The sequence below is a fragment of the Thermobia domestica genome, chromosome 3 (genome assembly GCF_964235325.1).
Source record: "Thermobia domestica chromosome 3, izTheDome1.hap1.1, whole genome shotgun sequence".
Taxonomy (NCBI): Eukaryota; Metazoa; Arthropoda; class Insecta; order Zygentoma; family Lepismatidae; genus Thermobia; species Thermobia domestica.
The window spans coordinates 121321545-121339635 of NC_137456.1; positions in this window are offsets into that span (position 1 = coordinate 121321545).

An 18091-nucleotide genomic window follows, 5' to 3' on the forward strand; every position below is an offset into this window, starting at 1 on the left:
AATACCAGGATTTCAGCGGGTCAAAAAAGGAGCGATCTAATGGTTTCAAATTATGACTGGGATTTGGTGGTAAACTCAACATCACTATCCCATTTTGCCTGCAGAAATCAATCGCTTCGATTGAAATGTGAGAGGTCTGATTGTCAACAAGTAACAATACCTTTTTCGTAACCGAATTTGATCGCACATGTTGGTGTAAATAATATAACCATTCTACGAAAAGTTGTGAGTTGATGAACCAGAATTAGATATTCCCACAGAACCCGGCGGCGAGCCATCGAATAATTCTTGTTTCATTTGTTTTGTGGGAAATATCTGGGGAATAAAGGAACCAGATGCACTCACCAGGAAACAGCTGTTATGTTAACTCCAAAATTACTAGATACAGTTTTATTCACAACTGATTTTTAGTCGACTTTTGGAACTTTATGAGGAACCGTATTTATGAGAGTTTCGTACATGTTGTAGATATCCCGTGGATAAAAGCCGTTTTGTCTTACAAGATCTTTTAGACAATTAAAAAAAACATTCAACTTGTGGCTTGCTAAAACCACGAGCTCTCCCCAGATCAGTATTTGAAGGCTGTCGCAAAGCAATTGTTAAATGTCTACGAGGGAAAGACTCTGTCTAATCTCTTCCTGCCATTCGATTCACATGGCTAAAGGATATGGGGCAAATAGTTACGTTCAGCAAAATTATATGCCATTCTTCTTAGATCTTTTAAAGTTAAGTCATAGAAGAAATTATCCAGTAATGTGATATATTCCACTAATTAGTTCTCCATTTCTTCGGTAAATAGGCCTACTGGCTTTATTGTACCTAAAGACGTTGCAGATTCTCATTTAAAAAAGAAAAAAAATCCTTAATTCTCCTTATATCAGTAATTTGAATGCATAGGACACAAATAATCAGATAATATTTAGACCCTTTATAAAAATATATTTCCAAATTCATCTTATTCCATCAGTTACAGAATGCTTGTCACCTACGACGGTAACTTGAAAACTTCTCGACCTATCCTTGATGAAGCTACATATTGTCAAATGTTAGGTTAGGTTAGCTTCATATATCTTTATAGGATCCCATACCAATCATTGGACTGATACCGCCTTATGCAGAGTCGTTTTAACGTACGATTACTAAAGGACTGACTACTACAGGAACATTTTAGTATGGCACTAATCACGCGTCAGAACGACTCTGCATAAGGCCCATTGAAATTTATTACTGAAAACTACTGACATTTAAGATAAAAGAGGACAAAGCGTAGCATTTCTGAAACCTGAATAAAATAAGCAAGCGTAATGTTATTCAATAACTGCATATTTAACTATCTCACACGTTTATCTGTTTCGAAAACTCAAACACCACCTTAGATATTTTATGTAAGGAGTGGTATTTAGAACAACAATTTATCCCTCGTACATAAGAAAATATCAGGATTCTTCAGAATTCTTAACATATGGGAACCAGTATTCGTAAAGTTTGCCGCCACCTTCTATTACAACGGAATCCACATTCTTTTTTGATTGTTAGATCTAAATCAAATTGGATTCTTTTTCATAGAACAGAAGGGGCAAGAGTACGCACGCGTACCCTTGCCCCCTCACTACACAATTGACTTTTCCGTGATGTTGTACAGCCAACTGTTGGAAGAGAGGCAATTTACTCCATCCTGTAAAACAATGGATATGTTAGAAACTAACGTTTTATAGTACTTTGAAATCGTTAAAAAATCGTGTAAGTTATTCATTAACTACTTATGTCCCAATATTATATCAAACTATTAGAAAAACATAAATAATTACCTAGATAGCTTGTAGTTTGCAGCAGCACACTCAAACTTGTTTAGGTTCTAGACGCCATTGACATCAAACTCCACGTGACGCATTATTGCCATATGCGAATATATTCACCTGATTTTAGGGAATCGTATCCTTACCCCCACGTACTCTTGCCCCCCTCTACTCTAACTGATCATAAAACAGAAATTTTTCGGTGAAGTAATATGGGATAATGTATAGGATTCTATTTTTATAACGAGTTCCTTCGTTGTTAAACGGTTAGCGTACGCACCTTTAACGTAAGAGACCCTGTTCGATACAATGTTTGAGCTCATGTGGTTCGAATTCCACGCTAATCAGTAGGTAAACGCATCATATAGCCTAGCTGCTGAAAGTTACTTAAACTCAACATCAACTCAACTTTATTTTTATACCATCAATAGAAGCAAGGAGTAGACGATACTATCCTGCTAAAAACATGCATTTATTTCTTTGGCACATATTGCAAAGCATCGGAATATTTGCGACATTAATTACAAAAGCTTTAAGAAAAAGAAGCTTTATGAACGTTAAGTCGCTTCAAGCGTTCAAATCGCTTTATGAAAACCCAGATTATGAATTACAATAACTTTTTACGTTGTAAGTAAAAGTACAAGCAAATGTTTTTTTTTTTTTTATCTCTCCCACGTACCCTCTCTCTCACAATCTCTCACTTTCTCTACATATTAAAGGTGTACACGAGTTCGGGCCGTGCCAGCAGGCTTAAGCCAGACCCGGCCCTCGGGCCGGACTCGGGCCTACAAAGCACATATCACTTCGGGCCCGGGTCGGGCTGGGGCCGTAAACTTTTAAATATACAACCATATTTATCGGGCTTAGCTATGTAAATATACTATGTACGATATTTATTGCACTGTTCTTTCTGGAGAACTTTTAAAGCACAACTGCAAAATTAAACCTCTAATTGCTGTAAATAAAAATACAATTATGCGTTAATTATTAAGTTTCTGTAATTCGGGCTTATTTCCGGCTCACTTGATTATAACACGATCTCGGGCCGTTCTCGGGCGTAAATGCAAAAGCCTATTTTGTATTCGGATCGGACCTCACACCATAAATTCAAGGGCAGGGCCGGTCTCGGGCTAGGATTTCCGCCCATGCAGACTTCTACTACATATACACCTATATATTGCAATAGATATCAGGAACATAAATAATTTTCATTTTGGACGTGTGGTTTAAGGTTGACTTTCAAATCAGAAATCTGTTCTCATTATAACAATGTTAACGTTCCTCATTTTAGCGTCTTCATATATAAACGCTGGGCATTGTGAATAAATGTGACTGACAAGAAAATAGAAGACTTTGGTAAATGAACTTCAGGTCCACTTTTTGCAAGGTGATAGTGCACATTTAAAGTATTCATATTGCAAACTGGGAGAGCGCATTTGTCTAATATAGCAGAGAAAAAGCATCTTAAAGTTTTTGCCTCGTCGCATATTTCGTACGTCGTGCAAAGTTATGAAATGACAGCGTGGCTGAATCAGTAGCATTTGCGATTCACCTGCAAAGGGTCCCGGCTTCGATTCCCGCTAGAGTAAACCTTTTTTGCTTCAATCAATAAAGTTGCCATTTGCAGCTTCCCCAAAGTAATATGTTAAGCAAGTAAAATGTTAATTCCCCGTATGTTTATAATGAATTAAAACCATAGAAATATTCAAATCAGTTGTGAAATCTTTCAGTGTTCCATGTTAACCAGCAACGAAATATAATCTATTTCGAAAATATATTGGAATCATTAGTATATTATTGTTACCACAGTCGTTGTGTAAAAAATGTTCTTGACGCTTCGTGTCTACATCTGTTGACAGTGGGTGAAAAAGAAATCCTCTTTGGTAATATAACATGTTACTATAACCAAAGGAGTTTTCCCACTTACTTCCCTTATAATAATCGGCGAAAATCTGTCTCCAACATTAGAGGAAGACGGGTAAGGCCTCCCATATATTTATGAAGTTGAAACTACTACTGTGGAGGATCAGGGGAGCAAAGTTATCTTCAACATTGAGAAGCAGGCAGATTTGAGGCTTATTCTGGGGGGATATCAATTTCATCTCATTTTCATTTGTGGTAGTCGGACACAAATCATCCCATTTCTCCCCCAAAAAAGCACATTTCAAATCTGATTATTGAGGGACAGTCTCTCAGTTCCAAGATTGAAGAGGAAATGTCCCCCCTCAAGCCCCGTGTCATTTGCGCCAGTGCTTGTAATGCACACACTGTCAACAGATGTAGACACGAAACATAAGAACATTTTCTACACTACAACTGTTTTAACCATAATATAACTCGTGATACCAATATATTTACGAAATAAATCACATTTAGTGCAAGCTAACATGAAACACTGAAAGATTTTGCAACTGATTTGAATATTTCTACTGTTTTAATTCATTATAAACATAATTGAATTAACATTTTACTTGTAGTTGCAAGTGGCTACTTCATTGGTTCAAGCAAAACAAAAGTTGACTTCAGCGGGAATCGAACCCGGGACCCTTTGCACGTAAGTCACAGATGATACTGATTCTACCACGCCGTCACTTAAAGAACTTGCGATATGTGCGGCGGTTCGAAAACTTTAAGACGCTTTTTCTCCGCTTAATTAGGTTATTGCGCTCTCCCAGTTTGTAATATCAACACTTTATAATGTGCAATTTTCATCTTGTAAAAATGGCCCCGAAATTCATTTACCAAAGTCTGCTTTCTTCTTGTGAGCTTTGAAATTTAGCGAAACGAGTTGATTTTGTTTTTTCAAGCACTTCAAAACAGAAATTTATATTTAAAGAAATGTTTCCATATATTGAAAAAAAAACCTTTCCGGTCCTTCATAATAGTAGTCGAGAGTCTTGACCACTGAAACACGATTACTACACGTCAATTGATCCGTCTTTAGTTTGTTTACGTATATAATATACGCGCCGTATTTGATTCAAAATAAAGGAGTTTTGTATTTTGTTTTTTAAAAATCTGCAATACAATGATATAATGCCTTCCGCGTCCTCAATTACATATTCCTGTGTTTTGCCAATCAATTTGACTATAAACAAGCTATTGTTTTAAGCGAACAGAAAGGGCTCTTTATTTAGGCGAGCCAGAGTAAGTAACGCTTTGGGTGAATGGTTAGGGTTGTGGTTTTTCGAATTTCCCAATCCGAGTTCGATTCTCGCCTTACGCCTTTACACTTTTTAAAATGTTTCACTTACAAGGCTGAGATCCAGTTAAATGTTGCTAAACAAAGATAAAATCCAGTGGAGAAATTCAGTGATGATGTAATCCTGAAATTACAGGAAGGAAAATAAATGGGGAAAACGAATTTCAGAGTTAATTCTGTTAATGATTCTATATTTGATATTATCCGTTAATTTTGTGCATTTTTAAATTGTTGTTAAGTCATTTGAAGTTAAGTTACGTTTAAATTGTATAGTCATTTGAAGTAAGTTAACCTGTTTATAATCCCTCATTTGAGTTAATTATAAGATGATTTAAGTCCCCTGACTGTTATCTTCTCACCGGCGCCTCTGGTGTCCGTATATGTTTTCAGGTATTGTGTTTTTTTACTGTGAGTACTAGTATCCAAAGACTCCCTTTTGTCATTTCGTCAGCCAGCGTTTCTCCTCACTCCTGCACGAAAACACACTTTACGATTTGCTCTTTTAACAGGTTGGGGCAACTTCTTGCTGTTGTTCTAGCTACACTACCAGGCAGAATTAAACTTGGAGGAGGCGTTAGTTGGGTTGCCTATCTCACGAATTTTGTACCTCAAGAATTTATGTGACCCACTGTACAACGCCTGCATCAGCACATGTTATATACGTAGTCGAAACTTTCAGTAGTATTTGCGTTGCAAGTCCGTAGAACCGATCAAACTGAAGAAGATTGGAAAGCCATTGACAGAATATCGGAATACCTAAATAAAAAACGGCAATAATCACAAAATTTACACCAGTAAGAACTTCAAGCTGACCTCGAGGAAGTTATTTCCAACATTTGTATCTTCATTGCCGCAACTGGGTGCGATACTTCGTCGTTTAGAAAGAAAAAAGTAGCTTTCTAAAAATTTTGAGGAATGTTTCTGTTTGTTTACTTTTACGTCCCACATATATGCTCCGAGACTAAGGAGGAAAAATATCTTTTAAGGAAATATGTAAGTGTGTTTAACAAACCAGCTGCAATTCACGAAAGTATTGCAAGTGTTCAAGCTTCCTTTTTTCTCCCTTTATATAGCTTTGAAATCAAAGGTAACCTAAACAAAGCAATTCACTATCAGCACATGAAATTAGCTAACGTCCACAGGAAAGAAACTTTCATCCTGGTCAGGAGTAGAACGATATTTATTTTCACCAACGGATTGCGGATGGATGCTGATAAAAGGGCATTAGAAACCTATTCTGAAGGATGATTTCACACCTTAAAAAATCATTTTTTGTGATAGTGTGTCGGTTGCGAAAGAAATTGCAAGTGCCGAAGAAATGGCTTAAACTACTCGATGATGTAAGGTTATTGTGTTATTGTCAGATTGTGTCATGGTTATGAGAACTAATCTCTCATTCTAGTCGAGGACGATGACATGGTGGAGCTTCAACTATAGACAGTGATATGACAGAGACAGACGAAGATTTGGTAAATCTACACAGTACCAAAATGAGGTGTTGAAATAACACAAAATGACTACCACTTTAGCGTGTTACTTGTGTGTCAATTCAACATTTTTTTTGCTAGCCTGAAGCTAGCCCCACCCAAGGGTTACGCCCTCGACTCGGGAAGAGGTAATAAGGAGAATGGAATATGGACTACTGTTGTTGGGATAAGTGATATTTATCCATTTATTTATTTATTTATTTATTTATTTATTTATTAACATTTAATGGTCATTGGATTTTATGATCTTGTGATCATAAACATTAGCATAAGGTAGATATGAAATAATTATGTGGTATGAAAGTAATGAGTACGTGCAATACACATCACAACACATAGGTGAGGTTAGAAGAACAAGTGAGGTTATCTTCTCGCCCCGGGGCTACGCGGGGCATTAATGTAAGACAGTTGGTGCCCTGTTAGTACAGTAGGATTACTGTGGATGATGTGATGGAAAGATGAAATGTGAATGAATATCGAGATGAAATGCATCGAGAAGAGGAATGTCGGGATGATTCGAAGGGACAGTGTATCGATAAAGGGTAAAAAGCAGAGATAGAGAGGTGGGGCGTAATGGTGTGAGAGTAACGAAGTCGGCTGCAGTATATACTGTGTCCATGAGTAGAGGGTGGTTCATTGTCAGTCGATGAGTGATATATTTTAACCGAAGATGTTCTATGTGGGAAAGAAGTGTGGGAAAAGTAATGCGACTATAGAGATCGGCAGTGGGGCTAGGTAAGGATATTCGGTAAGCGATTCTGAAGGCATGACGTTCTAAGATTTGTAGCTTTTTATAAAAGAAGGGTGCTGCAGGTATCCAGGCTGTGAATCCGTAAGTCAGTACTGGTCGGAGAAAGACTTTATATATAGTGAGAACTGTAGAGGCGTTGAGACCCCAGTTGGTGCCAGTCAATCGACGGAGTAGATTAATTCGATTATAGGCTTTGGTCAAAATAGATTTTAAGTGAGGTCTCCAGGTGAGATGTTTGTCCAAGAGAAGTCCTAGATATTTGGCTGTGTTTGAAGTGTGGATTCGTGTTCCTTGAACGGAAACATTCAGCAAAGTTGGGTTGCGGTGAACCCTAGTGCGTTTGCCAGGAGGCACAAAAACAATTGCTTGAGTTTTGTCGGCGTTGATTTTAAGTCGCCATTTGGAACACCAGGAGGTGAATAGATAGATAGCTTCCTGAAGATGTTTTTTGATGTGCTGTATGGTTTTGCCAAGTGCCAGAAATGCAGTGTCATCCGCGTATTGAAAAGTGCTGACAGTTGCTGGAAGAGGTGGAATATCTGCCACAAAGAGAAGATAAAGAAGCGGAGACAAAGCAGATCCCTGTGGAACGCCTGAATGTAAAAATACTGGATGAGATAATGAATTGTTAATGGAGATGTAGGCTATGCGTCCAGTGATAAAATTGAATATAAATCGTATGTAGGTGAGAGGCAGATTATATTTAGTAAGTTTGTAGACCAGGCCGTGGTGCCAAACAGTGTCAAAGGCTTTCTCTAAGTCAAAGAGAACCAGACAAGAAGGTTTCGTGGAGAGAAATTGATTGTAAATATGGTTGACAAGGCGAAGTAGCTGATCATTTATGCTGAATTGAGGGCGGAATCCGGCTTGGTAAAGAGGTAACAGGCGATGATCTGTGCAGTAAGTGTGAAGGCGAGTAACTAGAATTCGTTCGAAGATTTTGCTGAGTGTACTGGTTAACTAAATGGGGCGGTAGGAAGAAACAAGATTGGTAGGTTTGTTAGGTTTCGGAAACATTAAAGTTTTGGACATTTTCCATGTGATAGGAAAGAAACCTGTGCGGAGTATGAATGTGAAGAGTATAGCCAGGAAATGAAGGACACAGTAAGGGGCCTCTTTAATATGCCGGTAAGAGATATTGCCCATGCCAGGTGCACTGTTGCGTTTTCGTTTGGTGACAGTTAGAATGTTATCGACTGTGATAGGTGTTGTAAGTTCTTGGGTATGACCCAATGTGTGGCTGAGTGCGGGCTGGAGGTGTGGAGATTGAAAATCAATTCGATCGACGGGATTAGGATGTGTTAAAGGCGGTGTGAATATATCCTGCAGATAAGTAGCGAAAGCATTTGCCTTGTCAGTATCAGTTTGAAGCGGTTGATTATGAAGAAGAATAGGATATGTGGTGATACTACGTTTGCCGCTGAGTTGATTGAACCTTTTCCAGTACTGCGTTGGATGAGAAGTATCAGCTAGCGTATTACAAGTTTTAACCCACTGCCGATGTTTATATGTTGTGATGTAATTGGTGACGACGCGTTGCATGTATCGGTGGTGAACTAATGATTCTCGGTTTCCCGTACGCTCGTAGTCTCGGTAGAACTGACGAGATCTACGTATGAGCGGAAGGTAGTGCGGAGATAATTTGGGACTGTATGGATTTGAATTGGATGTATGAATGAAGTTATTGGAGGCCTGATTGATTGTACTGGTTAGGAGATTAATAGAGTTATACATGTCGTCTTCTGATGTTGGTTCGGGAATGTTAGAGAGTTTTGCAGTTAGGAAATTTCGATATCCGATCCAGTCTGCTTTGTTATAGTTGAGACATTTGCGTGTTAAACTTTTGTGGTTAGAGGTATTAGGATGCGAGCGGTTGATGGTAAGCTTGATTGGCAGGTGATCACTTCCTATTGGATCCAGCACTTCAACGGTACAGGAAGATAATAAGTTTGTAGAAGTAATTACAACATCAGGTTCGGTTTGAGATGATGGCCGGGTGTGCTTAGGTAGCTGATGAAAAGTACCAGTGGTGTGAGTTGTAAGGAAGTTGAGAAAAGTCTGTCGCTGTTGAGGTGTTCTGCTATGGATATTGATGTCGGCCATTATGATATAATATGGGAAGTTATTTGAAATATACTGGAAGAAATCTAACGGAATAATATGACCAGGTCGAACGTAAATTGTAGCAGGCGTGATATATAAGTTTTTGAAGTAGAGGGTTGTTATTAGGTACTCTGGAAGATTGTGCTGTGGAAGTTCGTAATGACGACACGGTATAGAAGGGGGAAAACCTATTGCAACTCCGCCGTTAGCACGTCTAGCTGGCATATTACTGTCTTTTCTTGTGACGGAATATCCAGATATTTTGCAGGAGCTTCGAGGTGTAAGGCGAGTCTCATTGAGAAGAAATCCTGAAGTGCGGTGTTCTTGCAGTAGAAGTGCGAAGAGTGGTTTGTGCTGGATGAGAGAACTGATATTAACAAATATAAAGGATAATGCCATGATGATTCGTAAGAGAAGGAAGATGGAATTAGACTTCGGTTTCAAGTGGACTGGCATGAAAGTATACTTTATGTCCGCTGTAAGTAGCATGGAAGTTCATATGAAAGATTGCACGTGTTGAGTATTGCAGTTGTTGTAGGATGTGAGGGCGGTGAAAAGGATGAATATTTTGAAGTGTGAGTGTGATGAAAGCAAGGAGTTGTTCAATAGTGACGGCCTGGTGTTTGTCAGTAGGTATAGAAGAAGACGGAATGGACTTGGTGTGATGCTGCAAAGGAACAGTCATTTCAGGTTTGGTCGGTTCCGGAGGAGGTCGCTGCTTGCACTTGTAACTGAATGCTGGATGTTGCTCATGACAGGTTGAACAGGTCGGAGGTTGAGCAAGGTTTTGACATTGTCTCGTATTGTGTGGTCCGGAGCAGTACCCACAGATTGGCTGGTTCGGACATTTGTCAGTAGAGTGAGCATTATATTTTTGACATCTTTCACAGCGTAAGGATAGTGGTGGCTGAGATCTAGAAGGCTCGATTCTATGGCGTTTACGATATATGTATGCCCCATTTGACAGAAGATCGTCGATGGTCTCTTGAGAGTGTGTAAGCACTCTCACCATATATGTGAAACCGTTGTTGTTACGAATGCGAATGCATTTGGTTATGGTATAGCCTTCGAGTGTAAGTTCGTCAGTGACTTCTTGGTCAGTAATATCAGTATCTACGCCTCGGATAACCACTGACAGCAAAGGCTCTTTACGTGGTGGGGGCCGTTGTTTTAGCGGTTTTTCTGCGAGTCTAGTAGGTGTAGTGCCTTTCCCAAAGATTTCGAATCCATGTTTATTGAGCAGGGTAGTTCGAAAGTTTGCATCGGGAGTCCGTAAGATAGTCCCGTTACGTGTGGGTATGATTTGAGTGATGTTGGCGCGTGGCATTATTTAACTAGCTGCTTGTACAGATGGTGTGCCTGCGAGTACTTTGGATCAAAGTTGGTAAGTAGAAACTGATAGGTTTGTGGACGAGTGGTCTCTGTTAATTCGGGAAAATTGTCGTGGTCCATTACAAGACCTGATTCACTAGCTGTATCTGACAAGTCGCCTTGGTGGATTTTCTTTGATGGCGGTGACTTTTGATGGTCAGTATAGGGTTTCCCGATTTACGACCTAGCAGGACTGGTGTCACGACTCGTACTCGGATTGTTGGCACCTTTTCGTTTTGCTCCTGAAGCAGTAGCAGAAGGGGCAGCTAGAACCATAGGTAGACCTTGATGATGCCCTAAGTCTCGTGAAGTATCGTGGGACATGATACTGATCTCTGGCCCGAAGGCCGTACCCAAAGCAGTGTGAACCTAACTGTATGATGATGAGATGATAATATGAACAAGGTTAGACTACCCGTTTGGATAGTAGTCTAGGTTGAGTAGCTCCCGTTGCCTTTACAGTAGAACCAGACGCCCTTGGCTGGATCAGTTTGACGTCAAAGTTCTCTTGAGAAGAAACGACAGAGTACCCGGGATGAGGAATAGGAAGGTATACACAAAAGACAGCTTTCAGACGTATGGTACGTCAATAGCTGATGAGATCGATTTCAGTATCGATCTAAGAATGTCAATTCAACACCATCCACATCGCCTTCAGAGCATATCAGAAATACCTCGTTACTGGCTGTATTTGCATTGTTTTTATTGTTTGGTATAAGCAAAGCTTTGCGAAACATATTTCGCATTTATGGCAAGTAACTAATAACATTCTATGTTTTCTGTAATCGGTCACAATAATATTGTTGTAAACCTGTGAATCATCTGACAACAGTTATACAGATAGCTGTGCTTCCATCTGTTTTCTTTATCTGTTATTCTTGTGTCTTAGCATATAAGACGGCAGAACTGTTGCCTATGTAGCTGTTGTCAGACGATTCACAGGTTTACAACAATATTATTGTGACAGATTACAGAAGACATAGAACATTATTCGTTACTTGGCATAAGTGCCAAAGATATTTCGCAAAGCTTTGCTCGTATTAAACGATAAATACCAATGCAAATTCTCCCATGTAGTAACTAGTTATTTCTGATATGCTCAGAAGACGATGTCTTGGTGCTGAATTATCACACAAGTAACACTCTAAAGTGGTTGTCATTTTGTGTTGTTTCAACACCTCATTTTTTACAGTGTATACTTTTCTACTTGGCCTAAAATGTTGAGAACCATTAAATAGGGAAGTATTTCCAGAATTGAAAGCTTAAGTTTCCGAGAGATGATACCATACAAGTGACTTTTAAGGATATATGTTTTCTAATCTGAACTGTGTTTCACATTTAATTGTGTGAGAAATACAGTAGAAATTATACCTAATGTTGTGGCTATTGCTAGCAATACAGCTAGTGTTTACAACCATTTATATGGTCATAAGTGGTTGTGACATGCTCAATTTTGAGAGAACTCGATTACGCATAGCTCTACTTAAAATTGACTACTTCCATTAGTTTTGGGCTCGTTAGAAAGTTCTTGAAGCGGCAAATAACGATTATTGCAATACCTTTTACTGCATATTAACTCATTTCAAAGTTATGCGCAGTTAAACCTTATAACACAAATTGAAAATACACATTTGTTTCACTTTAAGGCAATATACGTGAAGATGGTTCTAACTTATGATATAAATATTAATATCTAAAACATTCTCCCTCAAATGAAGCCACAATGAAGTTTTTATCTAGAAATTTCGAAAAGAAACGACGTTTTAAAACTGAAGGGATAAATTCTGTCTACGGCCATTCTAATGACGCTACATTTCGGTTTTCCCAAGTGGACATTTTTGGGACCTTTGGTATGTTGTTTAGGACAACACTATAAAATTTAATATTTCCACCAATCTTCAGCTTCCTATTACAAAATTCCGGGGTAAAACATAAATGCACGGGGCTATGTGAAAACATCAATTTTTTAGAAATATCAAGTTAAAAGAAATCATAACAAGGATACAAAAATTCATCCAAATAAGGAAGAACAGCATAATTAATACAATCCCTGCCGGAACATTGCAAATACTTAGCGGTGAAGAACCATTCCATCTCCAAATACTTAGAAAAAGCTTACAGACTTAGATTAAAGATAACGAATTAATCAAATATTAGAAATTACAGTACAAATTCCAAGAACAGATGAGGACATCAAACAAATATTTAATTTTGTGTGGAATAAAGCATGGGTAAATTCAAAAGAACACAACAGTTCAAGAAACATTATTTTAAATTTAAAAATGAGAGAAAAGATGGGTAAAATTATGAAATACGTATCTGACATGAATCTTTCGAAAACCAACTGAAGAAATTGAACATAATAGAGAATCATATATGTTACTATGAAGAACAACACATCCCGGAACACATTTTCTGCTATTGTAACGTATATGTAACAGATAATACAATAAAAAGAATTAGAGATGAACTGAGAATAGATGAAATTAAAACTATACTAGAAGATAAACAAAACCTCGAGAAATTCAATATTATAGCAAAACATATTTCAGAAAGATTGTGGAAAGAGAGAGAAACAAGATAATAGAAGAAGAAACAGATAGTAATGTTTTAACACTCGGAATAAACAACTAAGAGTCTGATGACAAAATAATTAAGCTCTAACGAACCACCGAGAGAGCTTAGAATTACACTATTTTAGTGTTAATGTTAACACCGTGTTTTTTATAGTGTTAAATGCTGTCAAGAGAAAGTAAACCAGGGGAAAAAGCTCATTTTAGTTTTTTATACAAACCACGACAAATTATACAAAATTAGAATAGGGAATCTGGAGATCCGATTTCCTAAGAAGCAAACCTCTTTGCTGTTTTTTTTTTTTTTTTTTAAGATTAAAGGTAAGTTTGCAATAAATGCTGACAAGAGGAACAGATAGAAAAGAAAAATAAGTGAAACATAAAACTAGGAAAGAAAAAAAGCAAGTAGAAAATCTGGAGTATCGTTTTACTAAAATGAAATGCAAACAAAAGATAAGACTAATTTAAATGATACATATATAAGGAATTTAAAAAAATTTAATACTTTTAGTATTCTAACTAATCAATTGCATTTCATTTCTCTTTTCAGCTTGTTTCGTTTCAGATCACGCCATATGTTGGCAGTCTGCATGTGTATTTTTGTATGAAACAAAGTAATTTAATAAACAATAAATGGATAAATTAATAAATTAAATGATAAATAATAGGGCATGGTTTTACTTTTTAGGGTGTTTTTTAGGGTTTTATTTTTTACCGTGTCAATAAAAAAAGTAACTTCACCTCAATTTACTGAGAATGGTAAGCCCAAGGAGAAAAGCAAATAAAAGAAGAGAGAGAGAGAAAACGGTAAAGGCTAGTTGCAACTGGCATCAATATGTGTATAAGACGTCAGCCAAGACAGAGGGACGTAGACCATTGAAAAAGTGCATACTTCTTTGTTATTTTTAATGACAAATTTTTAATACCTAGTGGACATTAAATATTTGGTGAAGAACAGTATGAAACTAAGAGAAATCCTATTTATAATCCAAAAACGTGCCAGTCTGTGAGTAATAGTAGCCTAATGCTTAATTGTACGCACATAATCAAGGTATAATGTATCGTTACCTGTTCTACGCAGCTACCTGTTTGTCTTAAATCAATGGATGCCACTAGTACAAAGCAAATTTGCAGATTCAAAAATATTCTGACAACTTAATTGCAACTTAGAAACTCTACTGTTCCAATTTAATTATTTAAAACTGGATAATGACTATACTGAAGTGAATGTGTTTTGCTGTCTATTATTAAGACCAGTAAAGAACCAAAGCTTTTAACTAGGAACAATTTTAATTTATAATGCACAGAGACCCAAAGTCATGAACAAACAACTAATGTACATTATTATAAAAAATACCCTGGAATCTGTTGTTTTTAAGTATTGCCAATTGAACATTAGAGTTTGAAGTGCGACCATGATAGCCTGGAAAACTACTCCCGAGCTGAATGACTAAAAGTTGTCACAACACCTAACATTATTGAAAAAAAATATATTGTATGATACTCCAGAATTATCTATTAAAAGTAGATATTTGAAGATAGATTGTTACATATTTGGACCAGAAAATTGTGTATGAGAAAACAACTTATGCAAGACGGGTAGCAGGACTATTGATACTCGACTAGAAACAAATCATGCTAAAAATCTCTAAGGACAATTCACTCGGTTCAGTGAAAAAAGAACAAGAAATCTTACTAACCGGGAATGCTTCCCAATTGGCAAATGAGTTTTGAATAATCTGAAATCAAATTTACATAGAAACTCCAAAAGTGTAAATTATTCCAAAGTTATAGGTATCAATGGCCATAAATAATCGAAGTAGTTATTTGAGATTTATAACTATAATTTTGATACATAATTTGCAAAATACAGGAGAAAAAATAATGATTTCTGGGGAAGTAGTTTCTAAGAAGAATATACTAAGTTCCAAGTACAAAAAAAAAACATGTACACAGACTCAATAGTATTGTGAGAATACCTAGGTCTAACTATCTTTCAATAACTTTGTCAAGAATATTCCAAATTGAGTAGTTTCCAAACTCCAATTCTCATATTAATATTTTCAGACATACAAATTATAGAATATCTCAGTGAATTAAATAATAATAATAATAATAATAATAATAATAATAATAATAATAATAATAATAATAATAATAGTAATAATAATACCAGAATGAGAGACTGAGATGAAAATTGCTAAAGTGAAACTGACTTTTAGGTCTTGGAATGATCTGACGGTTAGTATACCAAATTCCCACGCGGCAGATAAGAATTCAGATTTTACCCACTTCTTCGGAACTGTTTTCTTCTCTTTCTTTCACGTTTAGTTTTCCCATTCAGCAAAATTATTGGAAAACGTTTGAAACCTTCATACGCATGCGAAGCATCATCAAAATCGTAATATAAAACAAATAGTATCAAAATAATGGCTTTACTATCTTGTTATATAAGTAATGGTTTTACTTCATGACTCATTGGTACAGAATTGATCTATATACTAGAAAATTGACAGTTTCTGATTCTAGTAGTTCTGTAGAGAATTCATATCTTCAGATCAGAGTATGAAGTTATATTTGAATAAATTTTAAAAATGATTCCGATTCGATTCATTCCATTTAATGATCAAGGTCGTAGTAATGTGTCACTTCAAGTTACTCTTAAAGCTTTTTACACTATACACTTTATGACGTTTTCTACTCTTCTTTTTTTCTCCAAATATCAAAATTGAACAACGGCGGAAATCTGTCTTCAACATGGGGGGGGGGGGAAGTAAGACCGTTTTCTTTCTTTTTTTTAAGCGATGCTGAAAATAATTGTGAATTTGAGAAACAATCCTGTATAGGATCAGGGAGCAAAGTTGTCTTCAACATTGGGATGCGGACAGATTTGAGGCTTACTCCGGGGGCACATCAATTTCATCTGACTTTCCTTTGTAGTAATCGGAACCAAATCATCACATTTTTTCCCCAAAAAGCACATTTCAAACCGGATTATTTTGGGGACAGTCTCTCTCAGTTCCAAGATTGGAGGGGACATGTCCCCCTTATTCCCCCGGGATTTGAGCCAGTGAAATTGAACATATAAAATAATTACAGAGTGTAAGATCCGAACGCTAATTTGCTGCGTGGAATTCAGTACGTTAACCACCGCATCACTCTAAGAGTTGTTAGCTAAACGAAGCTTCGTTTAGTGATTTTCCCTCACTGTTTCTTCCTAATCTTATTCTTTGATGATTAGTTTGTTTAGTTCACAGTAATGAAAGAAACAAAACGTAGGAAAAAAAGTAGTAAACGAAGAAGAAGTGGAACTGCATGTAGAGTAGGGTGGAGTGAAAAAACGTTTTTTTCACCAAGCAAAACGCCTGGGGTCCAAAAAGTTGCGTAGTGGCCTGGTGACAACGGGTGTAAAATATTTCCTTGATTGGTTGATATCTTCAAGTTGCGCATGCGCACTGATGTTTGGCGAAAATGAGGAAAATTTGAAAAAAATGGGATATTTTAATTTATTTTTTAAAAATTTTTTTCTCACCAAGCAAAACGCCTGGGGTATAAAAATATGCGCAGCGGCCTGGTGACAACGGGTGTAAAATATTTCCTTGAACGGTTGATATCTTCAGGTTGCGCATGCGCACTGAAGTTTGTCGAAAATGAGGAAAATTTGAAAAAATGGGATATTTTAATTTATTTTTTTTTGTCACCAAATGTGAAATGAAATAAAACTGTTACACCATATTTTTGTCCTTTCTTATTATCGAAATATGTGTATTTACTATTTTTAATTTATTTCTTATTTAAATATTTAACCTAATGCGCATTTTTTTCTTTGTTGCAGAGAGCGATTGTTGCCGTATAGTTAGCTGAGGAAGTGAAATGAACAAAGAGTCCACGCGCAACAGTCGCAGTTATGTTCCGAGACAGGTAGAAGGGTAAACGGACAATTACACAGTAAAAAAAATGACTGAGAAAACTTATAATCTTTGGAAAACAAGACGTCAGGTTGACTGCCCGGTTGTAGGGAGTGCCTCCCGCCTACCGGATGCAGTTCTTCCCACACATCTAGATGTCCTGAAGTACGTGGAATTTAAGCGTGAAGAAAAGAAGCAGCTGAGCAAGAAAGACCCGCCTCTGTCTTTCATCGCAGACGAAGTGGCCTGTCAGGTAGAAGAGGTATGGACTAAGGCATCGATTCCGACAGTGAGTCACCAGAGAGTCGTGGAACTAATTAAGAAGGATGTGGAGAAAGTACAGAAGCTGAAGAAGTGTTCCTTAAGTCGAAGGAACGTCGACGCTTTCAAGAAATCGCTGGACTCATTTCTAAATGAAAATGGCAAGTTGTTCGACATCGCAGCTTGCAAATGTCAGAATTTTTCCCTCTGCCAGTGCGAGAAAGGGAAGAAGGTCCCCAGACAGGAGCAAGAATTCATTGTCGACCAGAGAACAGCTCGACAGATGTTCATTGGGAGACTGGACGTCAAAGCCATCAGGGCCATTCAGAAACGATTAAGTAGGAAGGAGTCCGAAGCAGCCAGAGCAAGATCTTTCAAAAAGCGGAAGGAAGACCCCGGTCCAAGTTCCCAATTTGACACGGAAGCTGACTATTCGGATTCCAACGATGGCGTCGATTGCGCGGAGTCTGCTAGTGCTGAGACAACTGACCAATCAGTAACCTTCGATACCCGGAAATCCACAAAGCAGTCGCCCAGTACCAGTCTCAAACTCCCCACGTTTGCCCAGGTCTTAGACAGATATGGGATTGCTGACAGGCCTGCCGCAGCGATTGCTTCTGCTATTCTGCACGACACAGC